Source organism: Balaenoptera borealis (assembly GCF_965194805.1).
Source record: "Balaenoptera borealis genome assembly, chromosome: 17".
Taxonomy (NCBI): domain Eukaryota; kingdom Metazoa; phylum Chordata; class Mammalia; order Artiodactyla; family Balaenopteridae; genus Balaenoptera; species Balaenoptera borealis.
The window spans coordinates 21302835-21319312 of record NC_138876.1 but is presented as its reverse complement, the minus strand read 5'-3'; the positions used below and the strand labels follow the sequence as shown (position 1 = coordinate 21319312).

At 39.3% G+C, this 16478-nt stretch overlaps 1 long non-coding RNA gene across 1 annotated transcript; it reads right to left on the bottom strand.

The window, feature by feature from the left end:
• Positions 1-1402: 1402 nt before the first annotated feature.
• On the bottom strand, positions 1403-9101 carry LOC309615207. The gene is made up of 2 exons (XR_014236630.1): positions 9032-9101; positions 1403-8683 (listed from the first exon to the last, which is right to left on the bottom strand). It is a non-coding gene; the product is annotated as an uncharacterized lncRNA (long non-coding RNA).
• Between the last annotated feature and the right edge of the window lie 7377 nt (positions 9102-16478).

The following is a 16478-nucleotide window of genomic DNA, read 5'->3' as shown; positions in this document are numbered from 1 at the left end:
GTATGAATCTGGATGAGGAAAGGACAGCTCAGATTTCCCTGTCTCAGTAAGCCCTGAATTCATAAATAAGAAGCAGATTCTTTTTCCATTCAATCTCCAATCCTTTATAAACAGAAAACCATGGAGAAGGTTTTTCAGGATCTTAGATGAGATCATCTTTAATGTTGACTAAAGACAAAATTCTGAAGGAGGCACTATGATCAAACATAGCTGATGAGAATATGCAATTATTTTCCTTCTCCTTCTTCTTCTTCTCATAATTAATATTATTTTGATAGCTTTTAAACACCTTAGACTTTACCACTTATACACCAACTATGGAGGATGTTTTACCTGGGTATAAATATTTGCACAATATATACTGCAGTATATAGATTTTTAAAGAAAACTTCTAATTCCCTACCCTGAACCTTTTCATTAATTCATTAATTCATGTAATTCATTTTTTCAACTGATTTTACTAATATTTATTGATCAAATACATGTCAGGCACAGTGTATGGGAGTACGATATTGGTCAGATACATTTATATTAGTCTAGAAGACTTTTATTTATATCAAAGATTAAGAAATGACTGAATAACCAAACCCTGGCGGTCCTGAAAAAATCCTAATATTCATATGCTAGACATCAACTCTGAGAAGTAAACACACCTGCATTGCTTCTCCCTTAAAAAATGTATTTTATAAAGATATTGCTCAGGTGCAATCAAATCATGAAATTAGTCACATTTCCTAATGAAATTTTACTGACAGGTCTAAAACTTGGTGAAGTATTTCACTTTACTTCCTTCTCCAATTACTGAGATATCAGTGTCTCTCACTGTACAACAGCAATTATTGGGCAATGACTTGAGGGTTAGATAGGCTTGGAATGTTAGTGCTGGAATAAATAATAATGAAACACTTAGGAATAAATTTAACCAAGCAGGTGAAAAAATCTGTACATTGAAAACCATAAGACACTGATGAAAGAAACGGAAGAAGACACAAATGGAAAGATATCATGTGTTCATATATTGGAAGAATTAACACTGTTAAAATCTCTATACTACCCAAAGTTATCTACAGATTCAATGTAACTAGTATCAAAATTCCATTGCAATTTATCACAGAAATAGAAAAAGCAATCCTAAAATTCATATGGAACCACCGAAGAGCCTAAAGAGCCGAACTAATCTTGAGCAAAACAAAGCTGTAGGCATTACACTTCCTGATTTCAAAATATATCACAAAGCAACAGGAATCAACAGTATGGTACTGGCATAAAAACAGACATTTGACCAATGCAATAGAATAGAGACCCCCGAAATAAATCCATGCATTTATGGTCAACTGATCTTCGGTAAGGTACCAAGAACACACAATTTGGAAAGGATAGTCTCTTTAATGATATTGGGAAAACTGCAGGTTCACATGCAGCAAAATAAAACTGTACCTTTATCTCACAGTGTGTACAAAAATCAACTCAAAATGGATTACAGACTTAGAGGTAAGACCAGAAATTGTAAAACTACTTGAAGAAAACATAGGGAAAAAGCTTGACATTGGTTTGGGCAATAACTTTTTTGGATATAACCTCAAAAGGAGTTATAATGCAAATTTATAGGACCTGACAATATTTGGAAGGTATTTAAAGCAAATTGCATTGAGATAATGCATCTAAAATGCTTAGCACAATGCCTGTTTTGCTATGGCACTAGCCCAGATAATAAGATAAGTGTAAATTACTTTCCTATTGTGCACAGAAATAGAATAAACTGGGAAAATGGAGATATGCGGTGGAGAATGGGATATGGTAGAGAGAAGGGTAAGAGGTTGAGGATAATCGAGTAAAACTGATTCATAAGTTACACATATCCTGGATGGAGGACATCAAAATAATGTGATGCAAGTGTAATAAAAGATGGCTGTTTCCCTCCATTCTTAGCAAAGTCAAATAGAAATTGGGGTATTTTAAATACTAATGCCAATGTAGGGCAGAATTTAAGTCACCTAAAACTGCCTTCGCTTTTTCATCCACTTGTTTATTTAATGAGATTTTAATGGTTAATATGTGCCAGGCTCTGTGACAGACATGGGGATCCAGGACTGATGATGATACTCACATTCTAGTAGGGGATATGGACAATAAAGAAATAAACAAAGACCTAGATAAGACATTTTTCAGATAGGGGTAAGTAGTAAGAAGAAAATGAAAGCAGATGATATGGTAATGACTGGTGTGGGATAGAGGGGGGCAGTTATCTATACAGGGTGATCATTTAGGTCCTTTATGAGTAGATGGCATCTGGGTTGAGCCCGAATGTTAGGAAGGAGCCAGCCATGCAAAGTGGTGGAGGAAAGGGGAGGGCAGCACGTGCAAAGGCCCGAGGCAGGAAGAACTTGGCATGTTTGAAGAAAAGAAGTCAGTATGCCTGAGCATATAAGCAAGGCCAGGGAAAGAGGGACATGCTGGGCTGGGCTGTCAAGGAAAAAAGCTGGAATTTTAGTAAATGCAAAGATCTCCACTGGATGGAAGGGGGAACTACACCAGAAACTTGGTCTGCTACAGTTCTGTAGCTCTGCGTTTTGTGTTTTTGCAAAATACATTTTTAGACAAATTCATCAAAGATTTACCAAGTATCAAAAAATCCTTTGTAAAGAAGTGCTTCATTTTTAAACACACACACACACACACGGAGAAAGGGAAACACTACACTCAGGGAAACACACCCCACGATCAGTGTGAGGAGAATCACCAGGTGGCGGGGGGAGATGCGATGACTAGATGATTAGTAAAACTCCACGCTCCTGGGACGCATCTCTCCATGGGAGCTTTTCTCCTATCTGCCTTCACCAACATTTAAACAAGATTATGATAAAATAAACCCAAAGTTGGTTTTCTTTTTCTCTTTGTTTTGTTTTGTTTTGGCTTTTAAGGCATGAATTCCTCCTCTGGGTCTGTAGGAGCTGTCCCTTTCCTTCATGCAGCCACCAAGGAAAAGCCATGGTACCAAGACAATCCCCACCATTGACTTCAAGGCCCATATCTTGTCCATACCTGATCTGGGACAATCTTGGCCTTTCTCCAGAGAAGGTATTTTAAAGTTTATTATTTACAAACCTTGTTGCCTTTTAAACAATTACATTCTGAACATATACATCATACACAGGGTTAAAAGCTAGACTGCGCAGTTGAGGTCATCTGGCCTGATTTCACCTTCCAGTTTCATCTATGATCACTGCCCACAAGTATCCTATACTGAGAGTCTCACCTGTTCACAAGCAGGCCTTCACAGGTCACGGCTCTATGCTTTGGCTCATTTCCCTTCCTGAGCTGCCCTCTCTTCCCTTTTCCTCCTCCCCAAAAATCTCATAGTCTACAAATTTCCAGTTATAAGACAAATAAGTTCTGGGGATGTAATGTACAGTAGGGTGACTATAGTTAACAATACTGTATTGTATATTTGAAATCTGCTAAAAGAGTAGATCTTAAAAGTTCTCATTACAAGAAAATGTGACTATGTGGAGTGATTGATGTTAACTAAACTTATTGTGGTAATAATTTTGCAACCTATACATGTATCAAATCATTATGTTATACACCTTAAACTTATAAAATATTGTATGTCAATTACACCTTAATAAAACTGGAAGAAAACCACAACAAAAACTCTCCTATTCATCTTCCAAAGTCTTGCAAAAGATTGACTCTGAAGTTTCTCTGCCTTCCTCCTTCAGAAGTTAGTTCCTCCATCTTCCTTGTTTATTCAACACTTTGTAGGAACTTATCACATTCCACAAAAAAATATTTATTTACATAAATATTTAAATATTTAAATGTTGACTTTCCCAGTTAGATTTTGAGCCCCTCAAAAGCAGTGATCTTTATCTTATTTAGCTTTGTATCCTCCCCTAGAAACTGTCATTGTGCTTAGCATCTAAGTAATCGTGGGATAGCTTGTCGAATGAATAATAATGGAATATGTCAACTTCTGAAACATAGGAGCAGCTCATGATCTCTGATCAAGCCCTTAAGGAAGTGGAGTGTAGACAGCAGATGAGAACAGGTAATAGGAAGTGTAACAGGACAGCTGTCAACAGAGCCAGTTCTGTCCTTGTAAATTACTCACAGCGAACTCTGGAGTTCTGTCTCCCCACAAGTAAAATGGGAATAAGAATCTCCCTTCAGTTGTTACAGAGACCAAATGGGATAGCATAGGCGAAAGCACTTTATGAACTGTAAACCATCATATAATCAGCAGATATTATTATTATTATTATTATTACTAACTGCAGTGGTTACTGCGTGGCACTCTATTGTAGAAATTATACAATAGATTTACCTGTGTCCACAAGAGTATAGCTGCCTCCCCTCCCCAACCTTCAACTACCGAAAACACACACACTCACATACACACTTTTTGCTTGTCTGAGTTGTGGAGAATCGCTTATTGAGATCTTCCTGTAAGACTACTTGACTGAGGGGCTGCAAATACAAATCCATGGAGGCTGAGAAATAATTCTTCTGGTAGTAACTGTTGTTCTCATTTCAGCAAACACTGACCGAGCAGCTTTATACGCCTGGCACTGTATCTTGGGAACTCAAGGTAATTCAATGGAAAATAAGGCAGAGTGATCTCAAGTCCCCCGGCCCCTGCCCCAGCACTGTAGGCCAACTTTATAATACAGGGTTTTAATATGAAGGTCCTGCTTAACTTTTTGTGAGCATGTTGGCACAATTAGACTTCTCTGAATGCCGTTTACCTGAAGCAGGTAATGAAGTAAAGAAAGCAATTACAGGATGCATTTTGTGACTTAGAATAGAATCTTATCACATGATAAACATGATAGAGGAGACAGCTTCTGTACTACTGTTTTGTTTTTGTTTTTGTTTTTTGTAAATGCATGACTCACTTTTATTTTTTATTTTTATTTTTTTAAAATTTATTTATTTATTATTTATTTATTTATTTATTTATTTATGGCTGTGTTGGGTCTTCGTTTCTGTGCGAGGGCTTTCTCCAGTTGAGGCGAGCGGGGGCCACTCTTCATCGCGGTGCGCGGGTCTCTCACTGTCGCGGCCTCTCTTGTTGCGGAGCACAGGCTCCAGACGCGCAGGCTCAGTAGTTGTGGCTCACGGGCCTAGTTGCTCCACGGCATGTGGGATCTTCCCAGACCAGGGCTCGAACCCATGTCCCCTGCATTGGCAGGCAGATTCTCAACCACTGCGCCACCAGGGAAGCCCTGTACTACAGTTATGTTGGAATTTGGGACACGCTTGGCCTTCAGACAATTTTTAGAAGTGTTGGAAGTTGAGGGCTGGGTGGTTCTACAAGGTACGATTGGTTCAAAAAAGCTTGACCACTTTCCTAACAAGAAAAGGAATCTGGCATCTGTTCCAGGAGAAGTATTATCGGAGTGACAAAGCCATAAACCGCCAAATGCGTCTCTTAAAGTGAGAGTTTAGCAGTGGTGTTTATTCAAATTAGGATTTTGCTTTATTATAAAAGAAAAGTCTCTGTTTTCCAGTGGATCAATCCAGCTGACAGGAGTGAGATGAGGCAGAAGAAAAATCAGCATCCTGATTGATGTGCGCTTCTATATATCACATACCTCTTTAGGAGGAATTAGCATCTTAGACAGGAGGGCTGGGGGAATGTTAATGTTAAGTTGATTAGAAGCCAAATAACTTGGCTTAGTCGGAGCCCCTACAGGTTTCCTGGGAGCCCTGACTGCACTGGTCCAGATGGTCTTTTTTGGCTGTGCTGCCCTCAACCACTCATCCAGCCAGCTTCATGCTCCCAGCTCAACCCAGAGCAGGAGAGGCTGCCGCTACCTCCTCGTGTGCCCCACAAATGCTGCACCATCTCCGTGCTCAGTGAATATTAAATAATCGAAATAGCAATAACAGCCCAAACTTGGCATATCCCTTCACAAGTCTTGGACAGGGGACAGGAGATACTGAATTGACGGCTGGAAGGAGAGAACAGGGTCCAACCTTTTCCTCATTATAAAGGATAATCATAATAGTGATATATTGTTGATATAATATCGATAATGACATTAATAGGGCCTGGCAAGGTGTCAGGTACTGGGCTGAGAAATTAAATACATTTTCTTATTTGACCCTCAACCAAATTTCATGATGTATGTATGATAACCTCCACGTTACAGATGGGAAACAGCCCAAACTGTATGAGTGACCTTCCCAAACCTAACATGTAATAGAACTAAGATGCAAACCCAGGTTTGTGACATTCCAAAACACATGCTCTAAAACTTTACTTTATAACCCTCCCCCCGCCCCAGCTCATTATGGCTACATGAATAACATGAAAAATGACTTGAGGGTCAAGAGGGGGCCTTCAATTCCCTCATTTGTCACCAAAGGAGCAAAATTTCTCGGTGAGGTGATGAGATGGGGGCTGAAGTGAGCAGACTAGAAGTGAAAAAAGTCAAGTGATGCTATTTTTTTTTTTTTTTTTTTGCATTCTGTCTCTTGGACCCACTACCCTGAGGAGTAGTGAATTTTGCCTCATTTGAGAATGGCAGTTATACTAATCATAATGGCGATGATGATGACCACATAGCTTCAGAGAAAATTTTCTCAGCTGTCGAATAATACTCAAAAGATTATAAGGTTCATTAGCTATAGAATTATAAATGCAACTCACACATGCAATGTCCTGAGAACACTGAATGTCCTAAGAAACCAGCTGATCTTGAATATGCCTCAATTTTTCTACTTAAAGAATGAGGAACTAGAATTTTGTTTATGTACATATGTATATACATAAATGTATTTAGATATAAATATATACATATAATGTTTCAGTGAGATGGGTGGGAAATTGTGTTTGTGTGAATATATTACTTATTTAAAAATAAACTTTGAAAACCAGTCACTCTCAATAGTTTGAAGTGCTGAATTATAATACACTTACATCTGTAGAGTTCTACATCTATAGTCTGTCAACTTTCCGTATACAAAAATACACAAAACAAAATTAAATGATTAGCTTTTTCTACTATTATATTCCCCTTGTTTCTCATACTCAGGGATTGGGTGGGACAGAGTTTTACCTAGAATTTCAGAAAAGGCACATTTGCCTGTGAGAGTGATTATCACTGCTCTATTGCACAGTTCATTCTGGGGAAAAGAAAAGCTCAATACTCTCAATATTTTCTAGCCTTCACTAAAGATTGGGTATAGTTGCTAAATGATTCACAATCACCCAAGGGCCCAAGATCTGGGTTTGACCTTGTGCATCTCACATTAAAATTATTAGACTGTGATAGGAGTAGAATGCAGGATGTTTGCGCAGGTGAGAGGGGAAAACTCTTACTGAGTGGAAAAGATCTTATTAATCCAAGGTCTGCTATAAGGCAGGGAATGCAGGGAAGGTATATGACAGCTTAATGGAAGTTGCTGAAATATGGACTCTACCTCCCATTTTTGCAGAGCCTCTTAAGTGCAAAATGTCTAATAGGTGCAGAAAGTACTTGTGCTAGTGATGGCTGCATTTGTCAAAACGCCTCCTGCAGCTGTATGTACCCAAGGCAGATGGATGACCAGTGATTTCTTCTTGAAATCTTAGTCTACTCCTGTTCACTCATGTATCCCACTGATATGACTGATGTATGGACCATGCTTACCAATGCACTCACTCCCCTCTGAAACACAAAGCTAATCATTAGAGGCCGTGTCAGGTAACAATTCAGCTGGGCTCTAGAGCTAGACTGCCTTGGTGTGAATCCAAGTTCTCTCTGAAATTTTCTAAGGCTGAGCTTCCCCAGGTATAAAAGAGGGAAGATCAGATTTCCACCTGTAGAGTTAATGTATATAAAGTGTCTTTAGGGCTTCCCTGGTGGCGCAGTGGTTGAGAATCTGCCTGCCAATGCAGGGGGCACGGGTTCGAGCCCTGGTCTGGGAAGATCCCACATGCCGCGGTGCAACTGGGCCCGTGAGCCACAATTACTGAGCCTGCACGTCTGGAGCCTGTGCTCCGCAACAAGAGAGGCCACGATAGTGAGAGGCCCGTGCACCGCGATGAAGAGTGGCCCCCGCTTGCCACAACTGGAGAAAGCCCTCGCACAGAAACGAAGACCCAACACAGCCATAAATAATAAATAAATAAATAAAATTTAAATAAATAAATAAATAAATAAAGTGTCCTTAGAATAAAGTCCTATGTCAATCACAGAATAAACTATGGTTGCCAATGTCTTCCATGACCCATATCTTCGGCCTCAACTGGCACCTCTTTTCTTTCCCTCTCTCCAGCCATATTTCTACTCATCCCAACTTTCTCCTTCAGGGACTTTGCATATTCTATTCCTTTGCCTGGAAGATTCCTACCTTCTTTCTTATAAAAAAGGGCTAAATTCTCATCCAAGTCTTGATTTAAATGACACACAATTAGGCCTGGTATAGATCCCCTGCACTACATTCCCATAGCATCCTGAACTTCTCCTCTGTAGCACTAATCACATCTATAATTAAACATAGACTTTTAAAATGTCTGTTTCCTGCCACCCTATGTTGACTGTAAGTATACACCAGTGACGAACATAGTATCTGACATTTAATAGAGGTTTGAGAAATATGTATTGGCTGAATAAATGAATAAATAAATGCTATTTGGCTATGGTTGGTGTTTTGCAATAATAAATATGGTTCCCAGTTTATCAACATGGGCCTGTTGGGCTTCCCTGGTGGCGCAGTGGTTGACAGCCTGCCTGCCGATGCAGGGGACACGGGTTCGAGCCCTGGTCTGGGAGGATCCCACATGCCGCGGAGCGACTGGGCCCGTGAGCCACGGCTGCTGAGCCTGCGCGTCTGGAGCCTGTGCTCCGCAACAAGAGGGGCCACGATAGTGAGAGGCCCGCGCACCGCGATGAAGAGTGGCCCCGCTTGCCACAGCTGGAGAAAACCCTCGCACAGAGACGAAGACCCGACACAGCCAAGAATGAATAAATAAATAAATAATAATTAAAAAAAAAAAAAAAGACAACAGCTTAATTTAAAAAAAACAAAAAACATGGGCCTGTTATTACAAGTCTTTGGAGAAAGTTTTTGAGATTACAGACAGCTTTACTACATAAATTGTGGTGACAGTTTCATGGGTGTACAATTATCTCCCAACTCATCAGGTCGTATCCATTAAATATGTACAGCTATTCGTATGTCAACCATAACTCAAGAACGTGGTTCTAAAAAATTCAACTATAATACTTCTAACATGCTTTATAGATCCCAGTAGTTGTTTATGTGTCTAACTCCCCAGCAGATTCTACAGTCTTCAAAGACAGAAGCCAGTGGTGGAAATACATTGAATCTAACATAAAGTATGAAAAAGTGTTTAATGAAAAATAATAAAAGGGTTGATTATGCTTTGTTCTACACAGCCACCTGGCCTAGTGAACAACAATCACAGCTATGAATGCATGTCTAATATGCATGCTCTCAATTAGAAGCTGGCACTTTGGGGGTGTTGTGACTTACAATTATCTGAGCGCTGATAGCGCCCAAGGCTAAGAGTGTGGCACCTGACCTACCTACGCCACATTCCCGGCAAGCAGCCATGGCTGCTGTGGCATGTCACCTGTCACTTTGTTCTGCTCCTCTGCCCTAGTAGCTGTGAAAATGCTTTCCGCTCAGAGTCAGCCTGTCTCAAGTTTCCACACACTCCAATGTGTCTTTCTGCCCAGGCGTGATCTATGCTCCATTATGGGGCTTCCTGCCAGGTGTGTGGTTCTCCTTTATCCGTGTTCGGCCTGCCCTTGTGTCCTTTCTGTTCCCTATGAGCCACAGCTTGAGCATCTTTAGGTAAAGCCGCCAATAATCTTGGTCCAGTATGTCAGCCTAGCACTTGTGCAAATGCAAATTAGCATGATTTTTGTCTCTCTAGGAACAACACAGAGAAGCAGTTAAGAGTGTGAGATGAACCTGGGTTCGATCCTGCCTCTGCCATGTGTTAGCTGCATGGTTTTGAAAAATCAGAGCCAGTTTCTTCGGCTTTTAAAAGAGCTATCTTACGGCTTGTCAAAAGCATTTAGTGAGACAATGTGTATAAAGGGATCAAGATGGTGGTGAATGTTATTACTACTATTACTATTATTATTACCCTTACTACTATTATTACTACTACTACTACCACCACTACTACTACTATTACTATGTTCTATGATTATTATTATTTCAGGTAAATCCTGAGCTGATTGGATTTCACCGATTGATACGGCATATGGCAGGTGTCCAGAGACCATTGTCCTACAGTTAAAAGTACCCTAAAATATCTGAATAGATGGTTCTGTACTCCTTAGGGAAGCCTTCAGGCAATTCCTCAGAATCTTCATGCTGATGGAAATGCTGTGGTTCAAATAACGTTGAAAGGAAGAAGGGCAGATAAAAAGTGAGGACAGATGAAAGACTTGTAAATTGAAAGTTATACTTGAGAATAACACGGAAGCCCTTGCTATCTATTTTGCAAATTACTTTGCTTTTTAAATTTCCAAAAAGCTTAACTCCACCAAATAACAGTCAGCAGGAAGCAAGATCTTGGTGAATTTCTTATGGATACTGCAATTTCATAAGTATATAAACACACATATGATATATCCTTCTGTACAAATATCAATATATAGGCTCCTATATGGGGGTTGATTTTTTAAATTATCATTTGTTAGCACTAGACAACTTTGCCCCAAGGCTACTGGGGCCAGCGGAGAACAGAGACAGAGGCATGGTGGCCTTCTTTACATGTGGTTGTTACCCTCCCCTCCTGTCAACTCCCGACTTGTAGCTTTCAAATGGAGGACTGTCCTCTTGGTGACAGGGTAGGTCCAAGCAGCACTTTAGGCTCCTAAGCAAAGGAGTCACTAGTAAGGGTGTTTCTTATGGAATTTCAAGATAGAGAGGCACACAGAGAATTCTCCATCTTGGATGGCTTGTTTGAAGTTTTAATCTGCTCAGTTGGGCATGAGTGTGATGGTAAAGTGACTGGCTCAAGTGTTGAATACCTATTCCAGATGTGAGACTCAGGTTAGGGTCAGCTTTACCTTATCAACCTGTGGGGCTTCCCTGCTAACCTTCTCTGGACAAGGGTCCCACCGTCATGCTGATTTGTACTTAAGCTTACAGATAACTTTTAAGTCAGGTTGTACTGTTATGAGCACTCTTGTTCAAGCACAGTAGTACTTGGAGGCTAGAAGCTGTTGGTTTGGTTGAGAAGTTCTCTCTCTTAAGGGCCCTGGCAGTCTGATCTATTGTGCTTCATCTGAATCTTGCTTAGCACAATCAGGATGCCTCACTCTGGGATCTAATAAAGTGTGAGCCTTAGGGATTTGTTAAGTCCCATTCTGAAAAGTCACTCTTAAAGTCAAAATAAGCTAAAATGTTTCAATCTCTAAATAAAAGATGGTTGTAAAGATATCCAGTATACAAAAGGATAACATTACCAACTGTAGCACCTATCAATGGTTTATGATAACCATGGCCTTTGCAATGAATCTGTTCCAACTCTTCTGTGAAGAGGCGGAGTCTCTTCCCCCAGTCCTTGAAATTGGACTGACCCTGTGACTTGATTTAGTCAACAGAATGTCCTGGAAATGTAGAAATGCTAGTTCCAAGTTTAGGCCTTAAAAGGTCTTGTGGATTTCTGCTCTCTTTCTTCCTCCTTTCCCCAGGCTATTATTTTAGAGGATGAGACACACGGAGCAGAACAGCCAACCTGGTTATCTCAGTGAAGCACTGATCACGTTAGAGAGGCCATTCTAGATCAGAGGTCCCCAGACAACCTACCAGGTAACTGCAGACTCAGGGTGAGGCCAACCACCATCAGCCAAGCCCAGGGAGAAATTCCCAGATGATCCACAAACTTGTGAGAAATAGCAATGCTTGTTTCGAGTTACTAAGTTTTCTGTACAGCATTATTGTGGCAATATTGATATATACAAGTGTATAGAAATTTGGAGAAGGAGCTATAAACAAGATAGAAAATATAATTGTCAGTGGGGTAGCTGATCATCAAAACCCTGTAGTTTTCTACTATGTTGAATGTAAAACGAGAGAGGAATGTGGGTCCCAATAACTAAAATTACTTTTAAGTACTACCACTTTCAAAAATGGGCTGCTTGGAATATGATCCAACAATTCCATTCCTGGGTGTAAACCCAAAGAAAATGAAAACACTAATTCAAAAAGATACATGCACCTCAAAGTTCATATTGACATTATTTACAATAGCCAAGATATGGAAGCAACCTAATTGTCCATCAACAGATGAATGGATAAAGGAAGATGTGGTACATATATACAATGGAATATTACTCAGCCGTAAAAAAGAATGAAATTTTGCCATTTGCAACAACATGGATGGACCTGGAGGGTATTATGCTTAGTGAAATAAGTCAGACAAAGACAAATACTTTGTTATCATTTATATGTGGAAACTAAAAAAATGAAACAAATGACTATAACAAAACAAAAAGAGACACAGATATAGAGAACAAACTAGTGGTTACCAGTGGGGAGAGAGAAGGGGGAGGGGCAATATAGGAGTAGGGGTTGAAGAGGTACAAACTATCATGTACTGTGTAAAATAAGCTACAGCGACTTCCCTGGTGGTGCAGTGGTTAAGAGTCCTCCTGCCAATGCAGGGGACACGGGTTCAATCCCTGGTCCGCAGAACAACCAAGGAAGATCCCACAGGCCGCAGAACAACCAAGCCTGTGTGCCACAACTACTGAGCCTGCGTGTCGCAACTACTGAAGCCCATGCGTCTAGAGCCCGTGCTCTGCAAAAGAGAAGCCACCACAATGAGAAGCCCGCACACCGCAACGAAGAGTAGCCCCCACTCGCCACAGCTAGAGAAAGCCCGCACGCAGCAATGAAGACGCAATGCAGCCAAAAATAAATAAATAAATAAAATAAAGTAAGCTACAAGAATATATTGTACGGCACAGGAAATAGAGCCAACATTTTATAATAACTATAAATGGAGTATAACCTTTAAAAAATGTGAATCACTGTACTGTACACCTCTAACATATAATATTGTATATCAATTATATTTCAATAAAATAAATGAATAAGCAGGCTTCCTTGGTGGCGCAGTGGTTGAGAATCTGCCTGCCAATGCAGGGGACATGGGTTCGAGCCCTGGTCTGGGAAGATCCCACATGCCGCAGAGCAACTGGAGCCGGGAGCCACAACTACTGAGCCTGCGCGTCTGGAGCCTGTGCTCCGCAACAAGAGAGGCCACAATAATGAGAGGCCCGCGCACTGCGATGAAGAGTGGCCCCCGCTTGCCGCAACTAGAGAAAGCCCTCGCGCAGAAACGAAGACCCAACACAGCAAAAATTAATTAATTAATTAATTAATTATAAATAAATAAATAAACAAATAAATGAATAAGTAAGTAAATAAGCTATAAGAATAGATTGTACAACACAGGGAACATAGTCAATATTTTATAATAACTTTGAATGAAGTATAATCTATAAAAATATTGAATACTATGTTGTACTCCTGAAACTAACATAATATTGTAAATTAACTATACTTCAATTTAAAAAATTACACAGGAAAATATACGTTATAATACTAAGGAAAGTGAAAATATGACATGAAATTGCACATACAATGTGCTCCTAATGGTGTAAAAATATGTAATATAATTAGTAAATTTTTACTGATTGCTAAAAAAATAATAAAATTAAAATGGGCTACTTGGAGAAGCGATGTTTAATGTGTGCTCCATTCTGTGATTCTAAGAATTGTCTATGATTTGGTGTATGTACCTGCCCACTGTACAAAACTCAGACACTCTCAAAAATGTTCATGCTAGAGCACAGGCCATGAGAGTCTCATGGGGAAGTTAATGCGTGTTTGACCAATTGCTCAGAGGGATACATGATTTTGATGACTCAGAAGTTACCTTCTTGGAAGTCAGAGATTTCTGATACAGTGGAACGCTCTTCACGTATAAAATAAACACCAAAGAGGTTATTTATTTATTACAAATTCAATAAAACATGTTTAAAACCATTTCAAACCAAGATGGGGAAACAGAAGCTGCTACACACTGGATTAAGCCCACTGGGGCCTGGAGTCATTACAGCTTGGCAGTAATCCCAAAGCAAGCTCTAGATGCCCTGCCCCCCTATCATAACTATGGAGATTCAGGCCTCCACTTTGCCCCTTCTCTCACAAATCCCACTTGGAGGCTGTCTGTGCCAGGCGTTGAGGACAAATGCAGCTTTTCCACTTCTTTCCTATAGGGTAGGAAAGTGATGTCTCCTAAGACTGCAAGATGTGTTCTCCATCCATTTCTTCCAACAAGCTTCCTGGCCCGTTCCAGGACTCTCAGCTATTTGTGACTATTAGGATTTGGCTTTTTCAACCTCAGAAGCCTTCTGTGGATTGATACTTAGAAGTTTTCAGCACACTAAATATGACTTCTGCTGTCTTTGCTCTTTTGACAGCAAGCAAAGACAACGTGTTTCAGTCCAGATGGTGTCAGTTTACTCATTGGCACCTAATGTAGCATGATACACTAGTGTTGACCCAATGTACATTATGGGTAATTTTCTCAGAGTTTGCTTTGGAAACGAGAATGCAGAACAGTTTGGAGAAAAAAAATATCTGTAGTAGTGTGAAAATCTGATCTAAGATTTTTATTTTACTTTTTTTTTTCTAAACTGGAATTAAATATACATATATTATTAATGTAATCGTAGTATTAATCTTTTGTTAAAAACCTGAAATGTGCTATTAAATGTAATTGTTTATTTCATTTACTTTTAATTTTAAAAATTTTCTTTTCTTTTTTTTATAGCTTATTGGCATAAACTTAAATATACAAAAAATTGCATATATTTAATGTATACATATTACTGAGTTCAGACATAAGCATACACCCATGATAACATTACCAAAATCAAGGTAATAAACATATTTATCACCACCAAAAGACTTCTTATGACCTCTTACTTTTCTGGTTTTGTGTGTGTGTGTGTGTGTGTGTGTGTGTGTGTGTGTGTGTGAGAGACAATAGCACTTAACATAAGATTTACCTTCAACAAGTTTTTAAGTGCACAACACTGTTTTGTTAACTATGGGCACCATGTTATAGAACAGCAGATTTCTTCAATTTTCCATCTTGTATAACTGTAAACAACTCCCCATTTCCAAACTCCTCCTGCCCCCGTTCTATTCTTTGCTTCTATGAGTTTCTATTTTAGATACAAATGGGATCATGTAGTAGGCATTTTTCTGTGTTGGCTTGTTTCACTTAACATAATGTCTTCCAGTTCATCCGTGTTGTCACAAATGATAGGATTTCCTTCTTTTTTAAGGCTAAAAAATATTTCCACTACATATACATCACACTTTCTTTATCCATTCATTTGTTGATAGACACTTAGGTTGTTTCCATGTCTTGGCTATTGTGAATAATGCTGCAATGAACATGAGAGTACAGATAACTCTTCAAGATCCTGATTTCAGTTTTTTTGGATATATATCCAGGAGTGGCATTGCTGGATCAACTGGTGGTTCTATTTTTAATTTTTTGAGGACCTCTATACTTTTTTCAAAAGTGGCTGTACCAACTCACATTCCTTCCAACAGTGTATAAGGGTTTCCTTTTTTCCACACCCTCGCCAACACTGATCTTTTGTTATTTTGATAATTGCCATCCTAACAGTGAGAGGTGATATCTCATTGTGTTTCTGATTTGCACTTCTCTGATGATTAATGATGTTGAGCACTTTTTCATATACTTCACTGTATATGTCTAGGCCATTTGTATGTCTCCTTTTGAAAAATGTCTATTCAAGTCTTTTGCCCATTTTTTTCATTTGATCATTATTTTTTGAGTTGTAGTTTTTTATATATTTTGGAAATTAACTCCTTATGAGATATATGGTTTGAAAACATTTTCTCATTCCGTCAGGTGCCTTTTCACTTTACTGATTGTTACCTTTGCTGTGCAGAAGCTTTGTAGCTTGATGTAGTCCCAGTTGACCACATTTACTTTTGTTATCTGTGTTTTTGATGTCATACCCATAAAATCATTGCCAAGACCAATGTCATGAAACTTTTTCTCTGTTTTCTTGTAGTAGTTTCACATTTTCAGGTCTTATGTTTAAGTCTTTAATCCATTTTGAGTTGATTTTTGTGTATGGTGAAAGATAGGGGCCTTATTTTCCTAACACCATTTGTTGAAGAAACTATCCTTTCTCCATTGTGTGTTCTTGGCACCTTTATTAAAGATCAGTTGCCCATGTATGTGTGGGTCTATGGGCTCTCTATTCTGTTCCATTGGTCTATATAGCTGTTTTTATACCAATACCATACTGTTCTGAATACTGTAGCTTTATAATATAGTTTGAAATCAGGAAATGTAATACCTCCAGTTTTGGGAGACAATTAGTGTCTGCTGCAATAACCTCATCTTACACCACTCTCTGCCATGCTCCCCATGCTCT